The 22,657-nt window shown below is 45.4% G+C and overlaps 1 protein-coding gene across 1 annotated transcript in view; it reads right to left on the reverse strand.

Moving 5' to 3' along the window:
- RFFL (ring finger and FYVE like domain containing E3 ubiquitin protein ligase) overlaps positions 1–20,366 on the reverse strand; it is a 50,005-nt gene extending 29,639 nt beyond the window's left edge. Inside the window, exon 1 of the mRNA XM_004706964.2 lies at positions 20,299–20,366. The gene's annotated coding sequence lies outside the window, so the exon portion shown is untranslated. The remainder of the gene's footprint in view (positions 1–20,298) is intronic.
- Between the last annotated feature and the right edge of the window lie 2,291 nt (positions 20,367–22,657).

Genomic DNA, 22,657 nt, shown 5'->3' on the forward strand with positions numbered 1-22,657 from the left:
GCAGATGGACACTGAACCTCCACTCAAGTACTCCCTCAATGCAAGAACACTTTGTTCTATTAAACTGGCACTCCATGATGCTCCCCTTCCCGACAAGACCACTGAAGACAAATGAGTGCATAAGCAAATGTGGTGAAGAAAGCTGATGGTGCCAGGCTAGCAAAAGATACAGCATCTGGGGTCTTAAAGACTTGAAGATAAACAAGCAGCCATCTAGCTGAGAAGCAACAAAGCCCACAAGGAACAAGCACACCAGCCTGTGTGTGATCACAGGTGTCAATGAGATCAGGCTTCAAAGAACAAAAAATCATATCATTGTGAATAAGGGGGAGTGCAGAGTGGAGACCCAAAGCCCATCTGTAGGCAACTGGACACATCCCCTTAGAGAAGGGTCGCAGGGAGGAGATAAGCCAGTTAAGGTGCAGTGTAGCACTGATGAAACATACAACCTCCCTCTAGTTCTTTAATACTTCCTCCCCAGCCCACTATCATGGCCCCAATTCTACCTTACAAACCCGGCTAGACCAGAGGATGTACACTGGTACAGTTAGGAACTGGAAACAAAGGGAATCCAGGACAGATAAACCCCCCAGGACCAACAATGAGAGTGGCAATACTAGGAGGGAAAGGGTAATGTGGGTACAAAAGGGGAACCGATCACAAGGATCTACATCTAACCCCTTCCCTGGGGGACGGACAATAGAAAAGTGGATGAAGGGAGATGTTAAATAGTATAAGACATGACAAAATAATAATAATTTATAAATTATCAATGGTTCCTGAGGGAAGGTGGGCAGGGAGGGAGGGGGAAAATGAGGAGCTGATACCAAGGGCTCAAGTAGAAAGAAAATGTTTTGAGAATGATGATGGCAACAAATGTACAAATGTGCGGACAAAATGGATGTATGTATGTATGGAATGTGATATGAGTTGTATGAGCCCCCAATACAATAATTTTAAAAAGAAAAAAAGTAGTACATTTTGCATGTCAATAAATGTGTTCTGAATTTTTTAAAGAGAAAGTTAATGGGAAAATGCCATTATCTTTTCATTCTATTTTTCCATGAACATTTTGAAGCACAGACTTGTTCCTGATTGTATTAGGAATTGGTCTCTGCAGCCCAGCCCTGTGAGTTCTCACTCTCTGGCTCTACAGAAAATTTCCCATCAACACACAGGCCAATTCCAAGAACTCCCAGATTTTTACAACTCTTGCTTGTCATACGCCAAAACCCAAATCCATTGCCATCAAGTCAGTTCTGACTCACATGACTCTACCTCTGGCGGGCTCCCAGGTCATAAAACAAATTAAAAGCAAATGTGTCATCACCGGATGGCCACTACCAAGAATTGCTAAGGATGAGGAGCAACCAGAACTCTTAACACAGGGGTCCTCAAACTTCTTAAACAGGGGGCCTGTGAGGAACAGAAGGATTTCTCTTAAGTTGTCTCCCCAAAATATGTACCAGACTTAGCTGCTTAAGAATGACTGTACAATAGGTGAGCAGCGAAAGTAGGTCAGAGGTTATTCTCAACATCAGCCATCTATAGTGGCTAGACTATTAGCCTGACTCACCCTAAATAAGACCCATTCCTTTCTGATAAGGATAGTGGTGGTCTGTTTATTTGCAGGAGATACCGGAGAGGGCAAATCCGCCCAAGGATGACCAAGGTTAGGTAGCCATTATCAGCTGTCTAGATCAAGCAGACACCACTGTTTATCCTACAACAAAGGTCACCCCCTCCTATTGATTGTATTGCCTATGTCCTACCCCTCCCTATACTTAGGTTATTGTCCGCTATCAGGGAACTTGCATGCCTCCCAGAATAGTAGCTGTCAGTTTTATTATATGGGACATCAGAGTGATCAAACTTGTTCTAGAATGAATTGTATGGCCCCTTTCTGTGATGTATGACTCTGTAATCAGACCCCCCTAAAGTGATATGATGCATGGTTAGCAATAAATAATGAGGCTCCCTGGTTCTCGCAAGGGTGGCTGGCCGAGGGTGGCTGGCAGAGGGCGGCTGAGGAAGGAGGGCTGCTTCCCGTGAGGGCAGCTCCATGAGGGTGGTGGACGAGAGGGCTGCTCCCGCGAGGGAGGCGGCTCCTGCTCTGGCAGCCGGGTTCCCCCCACGAGGACCACCAAGTGGGGCGGAGGTGAGCAATATTACCATGTAATATGTCTGAATGTATTATTGTATTATCTCTCATGCTCTCGATGACTTTAATATAATACTTATAAATCTCAACCGTACAATTGTGCATTACTGAACTCGTGGGTAGTATTATCAGCGGGTGGGGGCTGGCCCCCCACTCCCCCGTGTCACTTTTAATTTAATACTACAGGGGGCCAGTTCACTGTCCCTCAGACCATTGGAGGGCTGGACTATAGTTTAAAAAAACAAAACAACTATGAACAAAGTCCTATGCATACTGTACATTTTTTTAAGGATGGAGATAGACCCAGTCATGGACACAGCGGCCTGCTGGGTCTCCTTGCTTTAGTAGTTTCCAGCCGATCAGTTCAGAAAGTTGGAGAGGTGAGGCCGCCACCAGGAGCTCTGGACGTACTCTCCTGGGGCAGGCTTGGCAGGTACAGACTGTGGGACAAGACCTCCCAGGCCCCAACGGGGACTGGTAGGAAGACCATGGATCAGTGGCTGCTCTCCCACACAGATGGAGACCTGGGACTCAGGGGTTGTGCCATGGGCTTGCATGCCCCAGCAGGTCACGGACCATCAGTACCCTGGTGAGCCTGGAAGGATTTGACCAGAGTGATTCATGCAGTGACCGGGCTGGGGCCTCTGACTGGGACATGGCCTTGTGGTGGTTGCATCTGCTCACACAACTTAAGGGGTCAGCATGAGCCCTGGTGAGGGTTGGAGCCCCTTTGGGAATTGGGGCTCATAGGGGTGAGACCAGACAGGCAGGGAGGGGCTGCCAGGCTGAGGACAGAAGCCAAGGGTGTTATGTCTTTCAAGACACAGACACCCTAAGACCAGAGTCCCAGCCTTAAGCCTCGGAGGCCAAGATGAACCAGCGCTCGGCCCCATCCTGGCACAGGGGGTAGGGCCGTCAGGAAACACACCCCCCCCTATCCAGCCCTCCCTGCCTGAAGGTCAGTAGGCTGTAGTTCTAAACGGGGGTGACCAGTGCCTGTGGCTGCTTGGGGTTGGGATGCCTGCTTACTTCCCCTGGGAGGCAGATTTGTTGCCTTTAGGGATGAACTTAAGGGAGTTGCTGAATATTCAGAAGCGGGACTGCCCCCGCCATCATTGAGGACCTCATGGTCAAGCTCATGGCCAAGCCCGTGGCCGCATTTACCTCAAGACACCTTAAAGGCATCAGGCTGATTGTGCTTGGGCCGCTTGGACACGCTATGGTCGTGGATGGTCTCTGTGAAGGCTGGCCACGGCAACGAGTGCTCGTACTTGGAGCGGCTGGAGAACAGCTTTTGCAGCCGCACTTGGCACACACGTAGACAGCGGGTTCAAAGTGATTCTGGAAAACCTTGCCCGCGGAGAACCTGCAGAAAGCCATAGCGCCACCAGGTTCCCGTACTGCTCTCAACTCCAACAGCCCCGAGTGCACCGACCCCATCGCACAGATCTTATTTTGAAGTAAAAAACCAAAACGGGCAAAAACACCCGGCAGGCCGGATAAATGTCCTCGTGGGCCGCATGTGGCCTGTAGCTTGAGGACCCTTGTCTTAACACAATGCTAGTTAATGGTAGTATAAATTGGTAAAGCAAATGTTTAACAGTATACAATACACACACACACAGCCTTCTGAAAGTCTGAACAAAATGGAGCTAAAAGACAGTGGACTTTTCTCCCCAACTTTGTGAAGCCTCCACACAGCCCCGTCCCATCCCTCCCCTGGTCTGCTTTTCAATTTGCAGGGATCTACCTGGCAGAAATACACTGCATGCAGGAATGTTCATGGCAGCACTATTTTAAAAGACCCCAACTGGGAGCAACTCAAATGCCCATCAACAGAATAGAAAAATAAAGTATACTATGCTAATACTGCAATGAGAATAAACTACTAACATAATTGCATGGATGAGTCTCATAAACTTAACGTTGAACAAAAGATAAGACACACAGTAGCCCTGTAGCGACAGAGAACTGGCCCTGTGTGTTTCCCAGCATGTTTAATTCTTTATGTGAGTAGAAAGCCTCATCTTTCCCCCTCAGAGTGGCTGATGGCTTAAAACTGCTGACCTTCCCGTTAGCAGCCAAAGTCGCCACTCCACCATTAGGGCTCCTTTGATACATTCACCTGCCCAGCCAGTAGTTCTGGACAAAATGCCCACTCCCTCCTTCTTGCAACACTGACCCCCTCCCCACCCCACCCCCGTCCTTTCTTAGCTTCCAAAACACCACTGCTCTAGCTTTCCTCCAATGGCAAAAGCCTATTATGCTGGTCCTTCTCTTCCCTCTGCTCCCTCGATGCTGAGGATGCCCAGGATATCTTGGGCTGCCATGCCCAACCACAGTCTCTCTTCCAAAGAGACCCCAGAGAAGTGAATTTAAATACCATTCGTGGGCTGATGATTCCCAAATCCTTACCTCTATCCCCGTCCACCCACAGTGGTCTAAACCATCTATTATCTAGGACTCCCACTTTCCCTCCTTAGGCCTTGTGGCAATTACACAATCTCCTGTCAACTTGAGCAAGGGGTCAAATCTAGCCTGTCAATCGCATCATAGCTAATTAGGCCTCTGTGTAGGCATGGCCTTCTCCTGAGGATTCTGAGAACTCCCGTCGTCCTTCCTGGATATAAAGCTCTTTATGATACATCTATGGATGTTCTTGGGTTTGTTTCTCTAGTCAACCTGGACTAACACAGGCCTTTTGAATTTGCTGTTTGGTCTTCTACCTGACTCTGCTCCGAATTTCACATGCTTGGTTTCTTTTTGTTATCCTCAACTACTTATATGCCCACTTCTAAACTTCCGGAAAGCAGCCGTGGTGGCGCAGTGGGTAAGCAGCTCAGGGGCTAACTAAAAGGTTGGCCTTCAAATCTACCAGTCATTCTGCAGGAGAAATGTGGCAGTCTGCTCCATAAAGACGTACAACCTTGAAAATCCTGTGGGGTGGGTGCCATTCTGTACCCATTGGGTCACTATGAGTCAGGATGGATGCAACACCAATAGATATGACTTCTGGGCGATATAAACTGTCAATCAGCTCAAATGCTAACTGAAGGCTAACAGTTTGAGTCCACCCAGAGGCACTTGGGGGGAAAGGCCAGCCAGTCTACTTCTGAAAAATCGGTCAATGAAAAGACTCTGAAACATCGTTCTACTGACTGTGAGTCAGAATCAACTCAAGGGAACTGATTTTTCACAAATCTTGAAAGCTGGTATTACTACTTACTGTTGATGCCTCCTCCAGCGACCAGAGCAAGTCCTTGAAGGCAGTGACTGTGTGTTCACAGCATCTACAATGGTTTCTTGAATGAAGGCCAGCCTCCTGCTTCGATTTCTTGGCCCTCTTCAATTCTTTCTCCACAAAACTTCATCTACTCTCCATTTTACAAACACCTACACTTGAAACGCCTCAGTGGATTCCCCGCTGCGTCTCAGAGTACAAACCCCAACTCCCCTCATGGTTAACAAACCCTGTGCCCATGCTGTTGTCCCCACCCCATCTTGCTACCTTCCCACCACGAACTGTCAAGTCAGAGTGAAGTTTCAGCTCCTCTGTCACACCACACATCTGCCTCCACTCAGGGCCTCAGCACCACTTCTCCCTTCTGCCTTCTCATCCGTCAGGGCTCAAGTCAAACCACCTCCTTCGAGTAGTTGCCCCAGGTCACCGTCTCTCCCTACAGCTCAGCTCCCCCCACCTCACCCCCACCCATCCTTTAGTTTCGTTCACGAGAGCTGCCATAATCTGTCAGTATATCCGCTTGCTATCGATCTTCCCCCAGACTGTGACTCCAAAGGCAAGCAGGCAGTCTCCACTATCTTCTCTCACCATCTAGCAGAGGGCCCGCTTCACAGAACCCAACACAGGCAAACCCAGTGGCATCCAGTTAATCCCAACTCACGGTGGCCCAAAAGGACAGAGTGGAACTGCCCCTGCCCCACAGGATTTCCAGCCTGCAAATCTGTAACGGGAGCAGACTGCCACCTCTTTCTCCCTCAGAGAGGCTGGTGGCTTTTCAACCAGCTGGCTTTTAGTTAGCAGCCAGCTGCTCTAGCCACTTTGCTATACCAGGGCTCCTCCTGGATAGCCAAATAGTTTGTGGAACAAACAGAAGTCAAAGGAAGCCAGGATCTTATCAATACAGCCAATGAGGCAAGTACTAGTTCTCTCTAAGGATGAGAGCTTGTATCAATATGCATAGTGGCATACACTATGCAGAAAGAAATGCCCTTTATCAAAAGCAAAGGGCAGCTAATCAAATGTGCAGCCACAGGACAGGTTACTTAAATGTCTTGAGCCTGTTTCCTCCCCTATAGTACAACCCCCATGTTGTGGGTAGTTGTAGGGGTGGCAAATAGTGTACCTAAGTACATGAGCTATAACAAGTAGTTGGTAAATGGAAAATTAAAAGAAAAAGTATAAAATATATCTATATACTGGTGTATATATATGCTTCATGATTTACGTATCATTAAACTATAAGTTACCATCCTAAAATGGCAAGAACCTAGATGTTCCATTGTGGCTATCTTTGGCTGAAAAGCCCAAGCTTGCTCTCTGGTCACCCAAAACGCTGAGGCTTCCTACCACCTCGGGGACCGTGTGGGTCAAAGGCCTTAGCATAGCCGATTACCCCACCCTCATAACGAAGAAACGCTTGTATCTTCCTACCACCCCGGGGACCGTGTGGGTCAAAGGCCTTAGCATAGCCGATTACCCCACCCTCATAACGAAGAAGAAACGCTTGTATCTTGAGAACTCACCGGAAATTTAAAATCATTTCTCAGCTTGGAAGGCTGCTTACTTTTAAAAATAAATTCATCTGCCAAGAAACTTGGGCTCCCTTGAAAGAGTGTAATGTAAAACAGGCTCTCAGAGTAGCCATTGCAATTTCCCAGTAAGCCTGCCTGGGGTGTTCACCCCGACTGGGGGAAGATTTAGTGGTGGTGACAACACAATGAACAGACACTAGAGCAACTGTGACATTTCTAAGTCAGCAACCTGCGGAGCAAGCCAGATTACCAGCTGGCCTCCCTTGCTGGTCCTGGACAGTGAGGCATGTTCTCTGTGAAGCTGAGATGCTTTCTGAGACCGCTATTTTAGAATAAAGAATTCAGCACATCTAAGTCACGGAGGAGACAAGTGCACAGAGGATGTGTAGAACCATAGGTCTGATTAGAAGAAAGCCCTGCTGAAGTGGTCCGTGGGGTTGACATAAACAAGGGCTATTTCACAAGGCTGGCTGGCTCACAGCAGTGGCAAACAGTGCCAAAGGCTTTACACCCTGACATTTTCCATCCACCAGGGCAGGGCCTTTGGTCTTGGGTAATAGATAATGCATATTTCTTAGGTAAGAATTTCTTCTTAGAGCAAAATTTTCAGAAGACAGGACCGTAAAAATGCAAAAAATAAAAACGCTATCTCCAAAAGCGCTTTACTTTGGCTTTTAGAATTAGTCAAGCTTGATTTTAAATTCTGGTCCTGGGACTGAGTGGCTGAATGAGTTTGAGTAAGCTGCCTCTCTAAGCTGCAGTGTAACAGGAATAAAGTGCTCCTGCAGGATGGGCACAGAATAGGGGCTCAGTATGGTGAGGGATTTTGCCTTTGTGGAGCATGTCCATCTTAGATAAGCAGCAGATCGTGGGACATTCACTAGATGAGAGGCATGTGAATTGTGGTACGGATGAAGACTTTTGAAAGTACCACAGCCTGCCAGGAGAACCAACAAATCTATCTTGCAAAAAACACAGACAAAATGCTCCTTAGATGCAACGATGACAAGGCTTCTTCTCACACACTTTGGACATGGGCCAGTCCCTGGGGAAGAACGTCATGCTTGGTGAAGTACTCAGTCAGTGAAAAAGAGGAAGACCCTCAAATGGAGTGTTTGACACACGGGCTGCTGCCATGGGCCATTTTTGGTGATTTCAATTGACATCTCCCACAATAAACCATTGACCCAGCTCTGCTGGTCCTCAAAGCTTTCAAATGATTAGTGCTAATACAGTGGTCCTCAACCTTCCTAATGCCGCCACCCTCTAATACAGTTCCTAATGTTGTGGTAACCCCCAACCATAAAACTATTTTCGTTGCTACTTCATAACTGTAATTTTGCTACTGTGATGAATCGGCCGACCCTTGTGAAAGGGTCGTTTGACCCATCAAAGGGGTCGCAACCCACAGGTTGAGAACCGCTGTTGCTAATAGAAACGGCCACAGATGGTGAAAGCCAACTCCTCCTTTAGGACTCAAATGAGTCAAAGCACCAGGACTCACATCCTGACACCCACAAGGCTTTCCTGCTCCAGGCACCTAACCACCAAGGCCTCTCTCAGCCTTTTTACTTCAGTTCTAATTTTTACAGGATTCTTTTACTAAGATAACAGAGATGAGGGGGAGGGAGGGAAAAAAGAGGAGCTGATTCCAACAGCTCAAGCAGAAAGAAAATGGTTTAAAAATGATGATGGCAACATGTGTACAAATGTGTTTGGTATACTTGATGTGTGGATTGTTATAAGAGCCCCCAGTAAAATGATTTATTAATAAAAAAAGACAACAGAGATGAAAGTAACATCTCGTTGACACATGATTCATAGTTTGCATTTATAAAGATAAGCCTTTAATTGATATTTAGGATGTTTCCGTTCTATGCTTGCCCCTTTGTTCCTACTACTGTTTGACTAGTTTCTTTTTCTTGGACTAGTTTCAAGCACAACTAAAGATCTACTAACCAGTTGCCAACCGCCAGTTCTAACTTGCGGAGACCCTATGACTGTCAGAGCTGTGCTCTGCAGGGCAGTCAGTGCTTGATTGTTTTGGAGGCAGACCTTTCTTCCAGGCACCTCAGGGTGGGCTCGAACCTGCAACCTTTTCTCTCCCTGAAGAAACCTTCCCCGATTGCCTGAGTGCTCCTAGCATCTTGATCTTTTCCCAATATCTTTAATTCACCCTTCACTTATCTGTTGAGCACTGCTCTCTGCCAGATCCTGTCTACTCATGGGGGTTACAAGAGGAACAAAGGTACAGGTGATGGTTTATTCTGGGAAAAAATGAATATGCACCCTAACACAGCTGTATTTAATCAATTCGCTAACAAGCAGTATCATTGTGTTCCCCCCAATTTTTTCATATCATTTTCCTTCCACAGTTGGGATGTGAAAAGTGAAACATGAAAAAAAGAGAAGCTATTTCATAGCCTTATCCTCAGCACTCATGCCAGGTAAATGTGACCATCATCTCTTCGTTGAATTACTGTAACAATGAAGCTTACTTTTCCTTGTCTTTTTTAAAAAAAGCCTGGAACACCATGCTTGAAATGGTGTTTGCCAGGCATCCTGGAATCTTATTTCCAGGATGCCTGGCAAATCTGTTGTAGAGATAAGTCATAACTTTAAAGAAAGGCCTGTAGTGATATCAGGAAAGGCCTCAGGCACATTGTGTGCGCGTGCGCGCGCGCCACCATTTACCTTCTGAAGGTAACAGAAAGAGGGTAAAACTACCCCCGATTACCGCAGCAGAAAACCAAAAAGGAAGTACCTCAAAGACCCACATTGTCCTTGCACCAAAAGGCCAGGAAGGCTTCAATGCCCTCCTGGTGGTGTTCATTTTGAAATGGTGCTGTGACGGGTATGGCAAAGAATACAAAGGAATAAAAAGGAAAACAACAAAGAGGGAAGTAGTAACAGAGAAAATGAGGCTTCGAAATCAGACAGACACACTTTCAAAGAAGGCCCACTCACACCTCCTGGCAACTGCAGGAAGGACCGACCACCTGGCGAGAGGATCTGCAGCACTGTCAGAAGAGCAGTGGGTCTTGGAGGATAAAGTGTTAAGATGGCAATATGAGTAGGAGGAAAGGTGAGAGATTTTAGTTTCCACTAGTAATAAATGAGCTCTTCTCCTGAAGTAGTAACCATTGTAAACAACTGAAAAACATACATAATCATCACGAGTTATCAATGTTCTTGGAGACTCCCTGGTTTCAACTTGGCAATGACAAATATCTGCAGAGGGGCCTCAGCATCTGCCATGAAGTTCAGGGTAAGTAATTCTAACCAATGGAGTGGTGCCAAAATGTCACCCCTGGGGTCTGGCCAATTAAGTGGCTGCTTCTTAGTGTGGAGTTTAGGGGAGATGACAGATTGAACGCCTCAGCAGAGAAGCCTACACACTTCATTTCAGCGCAGGCATTTTGCCTCAAAGGGCGAGTCAATCAGGGAAGAAAGCAGTTCAGGGTAAAGTCTACTTACAACACTGGAGACGGAGAATAAATGGGCCTGCAGCTTAATTACCACAGGCTCCTTCTTCCATCAAAACTGATGACAAAGCTCATCAAGATTAAATAAAGTGACTCTGCCCCCCTCAGTGCTCTCATGCAGGAAACAGGGCTCAGTAGATAAGCTTTTGTGAACCTCTGACTGAAGAAGCCTGTTACAATCTATCATTACCAGTGACTAACGGGCGGGCGTCTCTGTTGTTAGGCACTGTCAAGTCGATGCCGACTCAAAATGACCCCATGCACAACAGAACGTTGTAACTGCCCAGTCCTGTGTCCTCTAACACTCAGACTGATAAACTTGAGGCCATCTTGCAGCTACCACATCAATACAGCGCTCTCTACTTGGAGGACTAAGGTGCTCCTGGCCAAAGCGACAGTATTTTCAATCACAACATTGCTTGGGAAAGCTAGGCAGTGAATAAGGAGTGCCAAGAGGCAAACCGATCACTAAGCCAGGGACTATCGGATGGAAGCAGGGCAAGCATGCTGTCGAGGACCAGAACTATGTGGTTCACCTTTCCAGAGTGGACCGCACAAAAGGTACTATGGACCAATGTTCTGGGGGTAGAGTGAACTAGGAACTCTAGACTATGGGTTAAGCTTTACACCTTAGATGTTTTCAAAACAATAGTCTGCTACATTGAAATGGTAACTGAAAGAACAAATTAAATAACACCCCAAGCCTTTACCCCAGAGTCTAGTAATAATGGGTGCCCAACAAAAATGGGCTATAAATAATTTAAAGGGGAAAAAAAGCACAGCTTTCTAAAACAATGCTGGATGGCAGTGTTTGTTTGTTTTTATTACCTTTAATCTAGTTTTTGAACCACCCGTATTCCAAGTGCTAAATGACTCCAGGCCGATTACTGAGTTTTACTGGTAATTTTATGATCCCTCTAGAATTACCCTCGGAGGCAGTGAGAATAGGTTGGACATCCCCCACCACCACCCTCACATGACTCTTCCTATTTCCAGCCTATGGTTATTATATTATTTCCCAATTCGTCCTATTACTGATGAATTTGTCACTCTTCCCTTAATTCAGCCCATTTAAAATGTCTCCTTTCCCTCTTCAATTCCTCTTCTCCAGTCAAATTCCCAAACCCTCTGGTCTTTACCTAGGACACTGTAACTGCTTGTTAGCACAGCAGTAACATGGGATCTTTGTGACAAATTGAGGATAAATTCAGACTAACCACCTCCTTCTTCCTCCAACGGACTTTTACTGTTTGATCTCAATCTGGAACTTATGCTGCCTTTTTGAACAGCTTTCTGCTCGTGCCTGTATCTATCCTAAGCATCAGAAATGAGTGGGGGTTTCAAATTGGCTGGGGGCCACAACTTGTGTGTCATCATAGGCTCTCCTTTCTGAAAACTGCCACTTGACTGGTCCCTTTAGGTAGTTACTCTGTGCTCATAGGCCACAGCAAAATACAAACTGATGCACACTCAGCGGCTGTACTGGTATCAGGGCATACCGCGATCCTCCCTATTTTACTTTCACTTGAAAAGACCATCAGCCTGTAGATCTGTGTTGCTACTTTACCCATGCTCCTGAATTACAGCGTGGAGGGAGAGTCTTCTCCGTGGTGTTGCCGGGAGAAAGAAGACACACCTCCAGATCTTCAACCGCCCTGTACTTAGCAGTTGATTTTTTTTTTTTTAATCATTTTATTGGGGGCTCGTACAACTCTTATCACAATCCACACATCAATTGAATCAGGCATGTTTGTCCATATGTTGCCCTCATTCTTTTCTAGGCATTTACTTTCTACTGAGCCATTGCTATCAGCTCCTCCCTCCACTCCCCCACCCACCCTCATAACCCACTGATAGATTGTGCATTGTTATTATTTTCATCTCTAACACCGACCACTGTCTTCCTTCCCGCAAGTTTTCTGTTGTTCTTCCCCCATAGAGGGGTGTATGGTTATGTGTTGATCACTGTGACTGGTTCGCCCCTTCTCCCTTCTTCCCCGCCTCTTCGCCCTACCCTTCTAGTATCACTTCAGTTGATGCTTTGAGATCATCAGAGCGGAGCTGGTTTGGGGAAATAAACTGGAAGGGCTGTAATAATCTATAACGACCCCAAGATGAGCCCTAACTGACGGTTATTGTCATCCCCAACCCCTACCCCAGCATTGCCCAGTGGCAAGGAGGGAGGAATGGGTGGGACTTCAGAGCATAAGGGCTCTAGAGGCAGTTCATAACTAGCCCAGTGGCCCACAGGCAAATTATTCATAGGAACTGTTCTCCCACAAGGGAAGGGAAAGCAATTCTGCAGCTAGCTTTGGATCCAGCCTCTGGCATGCAAGGAAATTTCTGATTTGAAAACTAAAAATGTATCTGTAGGCCCTGTGGTAACTTGTAAGCTACCAAGCTCTAGAAGCCCTCAAAGAGTGTGCTGAAAGTACTGTATTCCAACAAAAGGAATCTGTCCTAAGGGACCAGCCCCAATCCCAACTACGTGGACAGCGCCCCCTTTCTCCCCAGAAGAATTTACTTCAGAGGACAGCACTGAAGCTACAGCTCAGAGAGGGCCACTTCTGATCAGAGCACACAGGAGCAAATGATGCGGGAGGAGGAGAGAGTGAAGCACATCCTGGCCCACCAAGCCTTGAAGACTATATCCCTGCTCAGAGCAGCCAGTGCACAGAAAGGACCATATGGCCAGCCCCACTATGAGACACGACATTCCTCACTAACCCACAGCCCTATAGGGGACAACACTGGAGACACAGTGTGGGAACTGCACCCAATCTGACCCCACCACACCAAGACAAAACACTAAAAGCGTGCAACAGAACACCAAGGGGAGCAGAGTAAGGAAGTCCCAAGGGAATGCCAAAAATAGACTGGGGCCACGGCATGGCAGCCCATCAGATTCGACCAGAAAACACTCCTACAGGTCAACAAACAGATCTTGAACTAAGTACAAGCTTTTTTTTTGGTCATTTTTTGTTTCGTTTTCTTTTGCTGTCTTGATTTTTGTGCATATTATTATCTCTGCAGGTCTATCTTGATAAGATAGGCGGGATAAACAATCCAGAGAAAATAACAGGACCAGTGGTCCCGGGGGGACATGGGAGAGGGGAAGGCGAAGCAAAGGAAGTGGGTGTTAACACACCCAGGGACAAGGAAACAAGTGATCCAAAATCGATGGGGAGGAGGGTATAGGAGGCCTGCTGGGGCTTGATCAAGGGCAATGTAACCGAGAGGAATTACTGAAACCCAAATGAAGGCTGAGCTTGAGAGTGGTACAAGAGGAAAGTCAAAGGAAATAGAGGAAAGAACTAGGAGGCAAATGGCATTTATAGAGGTCTAAATACAGGCATGTACATATGTGAATATATGTATATATGATGGGGAATTAGATCTATGTGCATCTATTTATAGGTTTAGTACTAAGGTAGCAGATGAACATTGGGCCTCTACTCAAGTATTCCCTCATTGCAAGAACACTTTGTTCTAACAAACTGGCATTCCATGATGCGCCCCTTCCCGACACAATCGCTGAAGACAAAGCAGGTACATAAGCAAATGTGGTGAAGAAAGCTGATGGTGCCAGGCTAGCAAAAGATATAGCATCTGGGGTCTTAAAGGCTTGAAGATAAACAAGCAGCCATCTAGCTGAGAAGCAACAAAGCCCACAAGGAACAAGCACACCAGCCTGTGTAATCACCAAGGTGTCAATGGGATCAGGCTTCAAAGAACAAAAAATCATATCATTGTGAATGAGGGGGGAGTGTGGAGTGGAGACCCAAAGCCCATCTGTAGGCAACTGGACATCCCCTTACAGAAGGGTCACGGGGAGGAGACAAGCCAGTCAGGGTGCAGTGTAGCAATGATGAAACATACAACTTTCCTCTAGTTCTTTAATGCTTCCTCCCCCACAACTATCATGATCCCAATTCTACCTTACAAATCCGGCTAGACCAGAGCATGTACACTGGTAAGGAACCGGAAACACAGGGAATCCAGAACAGATAAACCCCTAGGGTCAATAATGAGAGTAGCAATACCAGGAGGGGAAGGGGAGGGAACCGATCACAAGGGTCTGCATATAACTCCCTCCCTGGGGGACAGACAACAGAAAAAGTGGGTGAAGGGAGACATTGGACAGTGTAAAACATGACAAAATAATAATTTATAAATTATCAATGTTTCATGAGGGAGATGGGGTGGGGAGAGGGGAAAATGAGGAGCTTATACCAAGGGCTCAAGTAGAAAGAAAATGTTTGAGAATGATGATGGCAACAAATATAAATGTGCTTGACACAATGAATGTATGTATGGATTGTGGTAAAAGTTGTATGAGCCCCCAATAAAATGATTTAAGAAAGAGAAAAAAAAGGAACCTGTCATTTAAAAGGCTGGTGAGGTAACAAGCTAAAATGTCCTATTATTAAACATAAGGAGCCCTGTGTTGCCGGGATCAGGTAACGGAAGACCCAGAACAAACAAACTATATATATATTGTTGGGAATGAGGGGACTCAGAGCAGAGACCCAAAACTTAACTTTGGACAGTGGGACATCCCCTCACAGGAGGATCGCAAGAAGAGTCAACCAGGGTGAAGCATAGCACCGATGAAACACACTATATTCCTCTGGTTCCTTGGGATTTCCTCACTCCCCACTATCATGACCCCAGTCCTGCCTTTCAGTGCGGGCTAAGCTGAAGCATGTACACAGGTACAGATAAGGCTCAGGAACACTAAGGGGAGTATTGATACCAGGAGAGGGGAGAGCAAAGGTGTGGACAGGAGGGGGAGAAGAAACCAATGGGAAAGGGAGACAACCATCAGTGTAAGATATGAAAATAATAATACGTTATAATTTATCAAGGGATCACAAGGATGGGAGTGAGTGAGGGAGGGAAAAACAAGGAACTGATACTAAGGACTCAAATAGAATGTAAATGTTTAGAAAATGACAATGACAACTTAAGCACAAGTATTCTTGATACAAGTGATGTATGGATGACTCTAAGAGCTCCCAATAAAATGATCTTTAAAAATAATGCTAAATTCAGGACCAGTGGTGAGAGGGGTGATGCCTGGAGGGTGGAGGGAATGTGGGGTAGAAAGGGGGAACCGATTACAAGAATCTACGTATAGCCTCCTCCCTGAGGGAGGGACAGCAGAGAAGAGGGCGGGGTGAGACATCGGACAGTGTGACTTACGACAAAACAACAATGATTTGTGAATTATGGAGGGTTCGTGAGGGAGGGGAGAGTGGGGCTGGAGGGGGGAAATGGGCAGCTGATATTAGGGGCTAGAGTAGAAGGCAAATGTTTTGAGAATGATGAGGGCAGCAAATGTACATATGTGCTTGACACAATGGATATATGTATGGATTGTGAAAAGAATTGTACGAGCCCCCAATAAAATAATATTTTTAAAAGGCAGTTGAAGAGCTGATGCCAAGGGCTCAAGTAAAAGCAAATGTTTTTAGAATGATGATGATAACAAATGTACAAATGTGCTTGATACAGTGAATGTATGTCTGGATTGTGATAAGTTATATGAGCCCCCAATAAAATGATTAAAAAATAATAATGCTAAAATAAATAAGGAGCCCTGATGGCTACCATTGGATGGTGACTAAGTGCTAACCTAACCGAAAGGTCAATAGTTCAAACACACCCAACTGCTACATGGAGAAAAGACCTGCTGCCTGCTCCCCCACAAAGAAGATGGTCTAGAAAACCCGACCTGGCAGTCTACTCGCACATGGAATCATTGTGTGTGGAAATCCATGCAGCAGCACCCGACAGCAAAACGGAAAACAAACAGCCTCAACCAGACTGAATCGTACGCCCAATGAAAGAGATCAGCGATTATGTCCAGGGCTGTTTTTAGACCGTATGGATGCAACATGGTCTATATGAAAAAAGAGGAGAAGGAAGGCACCAGAAAGAACCACCCGATCCCTAAAAGTTGTACACTTGCCTGTAAAAACAAGAGTGGCCAAGGACTAGTGCCCTTAACTAGTTTCTTTTCAAACCAGAGGGGTTGAATTTCTTCAGCTAAGTCAAGGATTTGAAGTCTTGACTTGTACTAAACTGTACCAACTTTCAAAACCAGGCAACACAAGTTGCAGTTAAGACAAGTAAATCCTGTTAGCACTTGGCTTCCTGTTCCAGGGCTGTCTGATGTCTACCCTGTTGCTCCCTAGACCTCGGAAGATAGGTAGCCTCTCCTATCTGCTCTGATAAAAGGTTCACTGGTTACATGACATAAAATACACGACTCTGAGTAAATAAAAGAACCCATCCAAAAAAAGCCATGCATTCTAAGACACTTTCTGGATTTCCCATGTTTCCATGGGAATAGAACCTGACACAAATAGATGAGAAATTGTGTTTGAAGCAAAACATGGGAATATGAGGGCTGGGAAAAGAGCAAGAAGAACTGGAAATGTTTTTATTATTAAGTGTTGGCTCCTTCTCAAATGTAGCAGGAGCTTCTTTTGTCAGCCCCCTTGGTGCAGATTCCCAGAGGAAACCCCCAGAACTCAATCTGCAAACCAGAGGCTACATCTTAGTCCTGAAAAGCCTTCTGCTTTAGAGACCTAGCATCTCCACACTTAGGGCAAACCATCCACCACTTTCAATGAGATGGCAGTTTCCAGGCCACCTTGAGTGCAGGAACGGACTCTGGGCAATGAATGCCGACTTTTATGGACAAGTCATTTAGCCTGTCTTGGCCTGTTTTCTCATCTGGAAACCACACAGCCCCCAATCTCGGATGTTTCCTCCAGCTGGAAAAGTCAGGATTCCACACTGTCGCTTCGCAGAAGGCTCTGTGACTCCCAGTGTCACTCCTTCAGCCAAATATGATGTCTCCATCACCCACGCCCCACAGTACAAACACACTATGTCCCTGGACCCAACCAAGGACTTCCCCTTCCCTCACTACACTGCTCAGAGAGTTTCCCACTGGGAAACAATATACGAAATAAGCTTTAAAGATTGTTCCGCACACATGGTCTTTCTATTAAGATCTTAATGTGATCCTCACTCAGATCCCATGCTGGTCAGATGATTCATGGGGAGAACGGAGCCTCAAAAGGACGGAGGGACTGACCAGCAGCTTGTGGCACTCCCACGCCAGGACTGTTCATGGGGAAAGAATGAGGCAAAATCTAGATAAGGGAGTGGTGCAGACAAGTTCAGTGAGAGTGAGCACAGGGAAAACATGGCAAGTGTGTAAGAAAAAGAAATGAGTAAGGAAGGGGGGAAAAAGCTAGACCAAAGAGCAGAAGGTTAAATCTGAAATTCTGTTCCTTCATCCAACAGTTACCAGACGCCTACTACAGACAGGGAACTGAGCTGGAACTAGAGGTTACAAGAGGTCAGCCAGACTACACTGTCCAATGGGTGTGATAACAGTGCGTACACAAATAACTGAAATATATGGCAGAAAGGATATTATGCCATAAAAAAGACACTGGAAAAAACTCCTCTGCTGATACTGAGATGAGAAAGGGATTAGGTTACTCCCAGTCAAGGATCAGAGAGGCAGCGGTCATCGGAAGAATGGTACTCCCCGCCTCAAGCACAACAGACAAGGTCACTCAACTAGGAAATTAAGAACCTAAATACTGTAAAATGGACGAGGTTTGTTTGAGATGGAAGCAGGCTTGGGAGGTGGGTGGTGTTAGTCATATAGCTAGCAAACCAGAGTGTGTGCTGGGCCAAAACAGAACCGGAATGCTAGTCTGGAGCCTGCCTAAGTATCCTAAAATAAGTCTCAAAATGGGAATTTAAAATCCAGTGGAGACTCAAACTAGGAGTTGGAGATACCTCATAAACTTACTTGTTAAAATTAAAATAGTAAAAAGCAATGCACAATCAAATACAGCATTGTGTCAATGCCGATCAGCAACTCCCTATGGGACAGGGCAGAACTGCACCTGTGGGTTTTGGAAACTTACAGAAAAGCGTCTCCTTTCTCCTGGCTGGTGGTTTTGAATTACTAACCTTGTAGCTATCAGCCTGAAGTGTGTAAGCACTATGTAACTACTCCGCCAAGAGGGCTCCTTTTGAACTGCCTCAGGCAGAAAGATACTGCAGCCAGGTGACACGAGGTTTTATTCTCTGCAGAGGAACTAGTTATTTCATGAAACAAACAAGAACAGCGTTGGATAATAATTAAAGATTTGGGTTCTAGAATAAGGTGACCAGACGTCCCGATTTTTAACAATTTTTCCCACGTCCTGTGGCGTTTTAAAAAGGTCCCGATTTTTGGAAAGAATGCACGATGACAAGCTAGGGTATGCAGTTTTTGGCTGCCATGTGGCTATTTTGCCAGGATATGAGTTTTATCAATGGTGTCCCACTTTACCAATGTTAAAATCTGGTCACCTTATTCTAGAACCAAAGAGATTGGGCTCAAATCTCAGCTCACCCTCTTATTCATTTACTGGCTGAGATAGTTTATTGTGCCATCCTGACCAATAAACACATGTGGGATTGATTGAAGGGCGGAGAGATAAATGGCTCAGCGAGCCTCGCCTTTCTTGTCTCTTGCTCTTTGATCATTGGACCAGTGTGCGGCTGCCTTGCTTGTTCTGTGCCTCAATTTGCAAGCTACACTACCTGTGGGACACCTAACCTGTGAACTGTGTCGCTGTAATTTGAGGTCCCTTTAAGACTTGCCTCACCAGAGAATTGGAATATACATCTCTGGAGCTGGGGAATGACAATTGGCCTTGCTGTTTGCTGCCTGTGCTGGGATAGCCTAGCTCTCTCTACAGAGGACTGACTACCTGGAGGCCCTCAAGACTTGAAGGACTGCCAGTGTCTCACAACTCTCTCACGGGAGTGAGTTGCACTGAGCCACTTGTACTGCTTTATAATTTAACTGTTCATTTCTTGTGTTATATATCTATCTTTATAAAATTATTAGTAATCTGGTTTTGTCTCTCTAGCGAATCCTGTCTAATACACTGGCCTTGGGCATATCACCTAACCTTACTCTAAGAACCTCATTGGCAAACTGCAGATCACTGTGCTTACATTGCTGGAGGATCACTGGGAGAATTAAAAATGCTCTCTGGAATGCAAAGCACTTAGTACAATGTGCAACATATTGTAAGCAATAAATAATCTTAGATCATAACTGTATTCTCCCACTACAAACCTTTCTATCTTATTCTATGCCTGCCAAGCAAGCTTGATATTACAAAATTTGATTTCCCAGATCTCCTGATATTGAAAACCAACATCCTAACAAATTTCAGAATTCTGTTAAATAGGAAAGGAATTCTTCACTCTAAAACAACAAAGTGGCATTCTGTTCTAAGCACAAGTCACTCGAGTCTGAATACAACCCTGTCTCCACAGACTGCTTCTTTCCAGGGGCTCAACAAATTGTGTCTTGAGACCAGAGTCAGACCTAAGAACACAGCGCACAAAACCCTGAGGGGGTTGTGAGAAACAACCGCCACGCCAGCCCTGCTTTATGCCACCCTCAGTCTACAAGCCCAACTGCTAATACTTTCCAGAGTCCTCTTCTCCTGGCCCTTCAATGACACACTTTGATAACGCACTTTATCGCTCTCTCCAACCTTCTGGAGGGCAAAAGCCCCAACTTACCCATTTGTGCATTCTTTCCTCCATATCAACATACCTGGCTTAAAGTAAATATTTACAGTAAGAATAAATTTCCACCACAATTTTTCTTAACCACAGACTCCACTGCAATCTGTCATCCCTGCACCCTGAGTGAGGCCCCCTTAGGGATCACTGAACTCTTCCCCCATGCTTCTCTTCCCCTCCCTCCCTTCTCCAGCATCAAAGTAGTAGAGAAAAGTTTGAAGCCTTCATTTACTGCCTTCCCAACAAACTCACCTCTGGGACCACGCTGTTATCCTCGTTGATATTCCTGTAAAAACTTCCCAAAGAGCAGTGCTGAGCAAGGTTTAGGAAAATGAGGCCTGGAGTCAGACAGCACGCATGGTCATCCTCACAGGTGTCCTCGCTCAAGGTGCTTCTGTCTCTTATCTCCTTTTCCTCTTCTGAAAAATGGAGGACACCTGGAGGGGGTCATTTGTACTTCCAGAGTAAGTGCTCTAAACAGGAAAGACAGCGTTTGACCTTTCCCCCAGGCAAACAACAACATTCAGGGGGAAAAAAAAGAAAATCTGCTCAGTGTAACTTTGCTCAACATTCAAAGGGAAAATGCAACTGAGAAAACCTGTATAGGCCGAAGGTGAGTCACAAGTCACACGGACAAAGAGATGAAACTTCAGTCCAAGCTCCGCTCTCGCTCAGACAGCATAGGGTTGCTTGTGTTAGTGTGTTAAAACATTCATCACTGTGCTTTTGTGCGTGGGGTTTTGTGTTTGTGTTTGTGTATAAAATATCATGACCGTAGCTCCACAGTGAGTTGGTGAGACCGGCAGTAAGAGCTAGTAGGAAAACAGAATCATGAGAGTTCACGAAAGGAATCACTGAGAAATTGGAATCAGGGCGCCACTTGCCTGATTTGGCAGCTGAACACAACATGACTGAGTAGACATCAATATTTTGGGGGGTGCAAATATTAAAGCAGCTGATGTAGCAAAAGGTGTGAAACTGTTGACCACAAAGAACCCAGACCATGGAAGCGGCTGAAAAGTCACTGCTAATTTGGATAAATCAGAGACAACTCGATGGCGATAGCGAACGGCGACAGTGATCTGCGAGACCCTAAAGCCTCCAATAGGGATGTAAAGTCCTGGAAACTCATTTCTAAGTGTGATTTTGGGGCCTCAGAACCAATTATTTGGCTTTCCATTATTTCTTATGGGAAAAATTACGTTTTGTTCTCAAACTTCTTCAGTGTTTGAACTTGAATTTGGGACAAATTGTGTGACAACCAAGGTATGATTGTATTCATGTTGGCTACTTTGTCTATGTTCCCTCCCGTCTCCCAATCTTCCTTGGTCAGATAGCTAGAAAATCCCTCACCTAGTTTTGTGGGATATAAAAAGACTTCCCCCGCTTTGTCTCCCCCAAAGATATTCCAAACCTAAAAGGTTGTTGGCCAGCACTTGGTGGGAAGTCAGAGATAGTCTCCCAGTAGGTATTCAGCCATCCAGAGAAATCAGACACGATTATTGTCTATCCCACCATAGGTGGGTCTCACTCCCTACTGTTAAGGGCAGTGGATTCCTTTCCATAGAAAGCTTAGAAGAAATCAAGTCTCCAGGTCAAGGACAATCAAGGTTAGACTGCCATCACGAATCTAGGATCCACCATCTTATCACATTCATACCCTTAATCCCTCCTCTTCCTGTAGCGTGTACACCCCTACACCGCCCCCTCCCATTACTGTATTACCTATAGTATAACCCCTTCCTGTGACATATGTCTTTACCTGTAATCAGGGGGCTTGCACACCCCCAAAAGATATATAAGCCTTGGTTTGAAATAAATCCCTCTCTCTCGTCCCCACTCTCCTCTGCCGGCACTATGCGCGGACCTGGCTGGTAAGATCATGGCTGTGAACATGCTATCATGAAATGTGTCTGACTCCTTTATTTTACTTTCTCCTATCTCTCTTATTCTCTATGACTTTATTATAATCTGTATATATTTTAACTGTACAATTGTGCTTACCGAACCCGTGATTAGTTGTGGGGGCTGGTTTCCCCCACAAATGAAACTCCCTCGCCTAGTTTAAAGAGGTAGTTATGGTGCACAGTGGAAAGAAGTCAGCAGGTGTCATGTACTAGACAGGTGACTGTGTACTAACCATTTCATTGGTGCCTCGGATTTCTCAACTGTAAATGGACATTTTAAAATGCTCCAAAGCATTTAAGTACAGACACGGTTGATGTAGTGGGGAACAAAGAAAGCTTCAAAGCAGAATGGGTCTACCGCTTCTCTATTTGTAAGCTCTTGGGCAAGTTAAACTCAGTTACTTAACTATAAAATGGGGAAGTAACTTTGGAGTTCTTCAAAAGTTTAAAAGTTAACTACAAAGTTTAACGTGTGGATTATCTTCCTCTCTGCTCCTTTTTCTGATTCAAAACAAAAACTAAAGATATACCTAAAACAAGATTAAAAATTCAAATGGTAAGATAAAAATACAGAGCATGTTAGTTTTAAACTTCCCAGTACTCTAAAGAGGGTCTTTTGCACGTCTTAAAAAAAAAAGTTAACACGAATGAAGACAGTGGACGGTGTAAAATATGAAAATTAATATCATTTATAAATTATCAAG

This window comes from Echinops telfairi, unplaced genomic scaffold (genome assembly GCF_000313985.2).
Source record: "Echinops telfairi isolate 266 unplaced genomic scaffold, ASM31398v2 ScPeMD7_7458;HRSCAF=8496, whole genome shotgun sequence".
Classification (NCBI taxonomy): domain Eukaryota; kingdom Metazoa; phylum Chordata; class Mammalia; order Afrosoricida; family Tenrecidae; genus Echinops; species Echinops telfairi.